At 50.6% G+C, this 2,500-nt stretch overlaps 1 long non-coding RNA gene across 2 annotated transcripts in view; it reads right to left on the reverse strand.

Moving 5' to 3' along the window:
* Positions 1–2,500, reverse strand: part of LOC138863840 (uncharacterized) — a 297,684-nt gene that overhangs the window by 222,126 nt on the left and 73,058 nt on the right. The window lies entirely within an intron of this gene.

A 2,500-nucleotide genomic window follows, 5' to 3' on the forward strand; every position in this document is an offset into this window, starting at 1 on the left:
ACAAACAATTCCTCTCACAAACAAGCCTTCTAAAAACACACGCACAAACAATTCTTCTCACAAAGAATTCTTCTCACAAACAAGCCTTTTCAAAACACATACAAACAATTCTTCTCACAAACAATTCCTCTCGCAAATATTTTTTCTCAAAACACACACACAAACAAGTCTTCTCACAAACAAGGCTTCTTAAAACACACGCATAAGCAAGCCATCTCAAAACATACGCACAAACAATTCTTCTCACAAACAGTTCTTCTCACAATCAAGCCTTCTCAAAACACACACAAACAACACTTCTCACAAACACACGCACAAACAATTCTTCTCAAAACACACGCACAAACAAGACTTCTCAAAATACACACAAACAATTTTTCTCACAAACAAGCCTTCTCAAAACACACACAAACAACACTTCTCACAAACACACGCACAAACAATTCTTCTCAAAACACACGCACAAGCAAGACTTCTCAAAATACACACAAACAATTTTTCTCACAAACAATTCTTCTCAAAACACACACAAACAACACTTCTCGCAAACCCGCTCGCCAAAGCAGCCTGGCCGCCATTAGAAGAAGCCAGTCATTCCTCACCAGACAATAGAGAGAGAGAGAGAGAGAAATCCTTAATCATTATACGACCCCCCCCCCCTTCTCCCCACCCCCATCCCCCCCGTGTATGAGGAGGGTGTGGCTCAGCGGAGGGGGCGTGGCTTCTTTTGAGAGGGCGGTGCGGGGTGGGGGAAGGCGGGGGGAGGGGAGGGGGAAGGAGGTTGTTTTGTTTTGTTTGTGTGAGAAGAAGAGGGAGGGAAGAGAAAGGACAAAAAAGGGACACAAAGAAAGAGAGATAGGGACAGATAGACAAACAGAAGGACAGATAGAGACAGACAGGCAGAGAGAGACAGACAGACAGACAGAGAGAGAGACAGACAAACAGGCAGAGAGAGAGACAGACAGACAGAAATAGACCGATAGACAGACAGAGAGACAAACAGACAAAGACAGAAAGAGAGAGAGAGAGAGACAGACAGGCAGAGAGGGAGAGACAGACAGACAGACGAAGACAGAAAGAGAGAGACAGACAGACAGAAAGAGAGAAACAGAGTGAGTGATAGAAGACAGAAAGGACAGATGAAGACAAATAGATGACCTGAGACAAGACAGACAGACAGACAGACAGACAGATAGACAGACAGACAAACAGACAGACAGACAGAGACAGACAAGCGCTAGTGGCAGTACCATTCCATCAACCATCGGGAGAATCACCTCCATTATGATTGCAATAACTTCCTTCACGCTCCGAATCCCTGGATAATGGGTGCTGAAGGATAAGGTTGACCTCAATTATCCCGACTAATCCGGTCCCTCGCCCCCCCACCCTCACCCACCACCCCACCCCACACACCACCCCCCACCCTCCTTAACCCGGGTCCTGAACTCTCTTCTACCTCCCCCCCTCCCCCCTCCCCCATGCCTAGCCGTCTCGCAACTTTCGGATTCTTCGGTTGGGGGAAGGGGGAGAGGGGTGTTTTGTGTGTGTGTGTGTGTGTGTGTGTGTGTGTATGTTTTTGTGTGTGTGTGTGCGTGTGTATGGGTGTATGGGTGTGTGTTTTGTGTGTGCGTCTGTGTATGTGTGTTGTGTGTGTGTGTGTGTCTGTTCGTATGCTCTCTTGTGTGTGCATGGGTGTGTGTATCTATGTACAGCTCGTGTGTGTATCCATACGTGTGTACGGGCGCTTGCTATACACATCTTCCGAATTGTTAGATAAAATATCTCCAAGAAAATCCAATTGAGAAGTTGTACGTCCCTCCATTTCTTCCCATTCGTATACCTTAAGTAACCTTCAACCTCACCTGCCTTCCCTTCCCTTCCTCTTCCCCTCCCCTTCCCTCTCCCTCCTTCCTCCCCTTTCCCCCTTCCCTTCCTCTTCCCCCCTCTTCCCCCTTCCCCTTCCTTCCCTCCCCCTTGCCCTTCACTCTTCCTCCTCCTTCCCCCTCCTCTTCCTTCCTCTTCCCCTTCCCCCCTTTCCCCTCTTCCCCACTTCCACCTCCTCCCCTCTTCCATCCCACTTCACCCACTTCACCTCCCCCTTCCCCTCCCCTCTTCCCCCTTTCCCTTCCCTTTCCCCCTTTCCCCTTCCCTTCCCTTCCCCCTTTCCCTTCCCCTGCTACCCTCCTGTCCCTTTCCCTCCCCTTCCCCTTCCTTCCTTCCCTTCCTTCCCTATCCTTCCCCTTCCCTCCCCCTCCCCATCCTCCCTTCCTCTTCCCTCCTTACCCTTCCTCTTCCTCCCCTTCCTTCCTTCCTCCCCCTCCCCTTCTCCCCTTCCCTCCTTCCCTTCCCCCTTCCTCCTCCCCCTTCCCCTTCTTCCCCTCCCCTTCCCCCCTTTCCCCCTTCCCCCTCCCCCTCTTCCCTCCCCCTTCCCCTTCCCTTCCTCCCCTTTCCCCTCTTTCCTCTTCCCCCTCTCCCCTTCCTTTCCTTCCTTCCTTCC

This window comes from Penaeus vannamei, chromosome 13 (assembly GCF_042767895.1).
Source record: "Penaeus vannamei isolate JL-2024 chromosome 13, ASM4276789v1, whole genome shotgun sequence".
Lineage (NCBI taxonomy): Eukaryota > Metazoa > Arthropoda > Malacostraca > Decapoda > Penaeidae > Penaeus > Penaeus vannamei.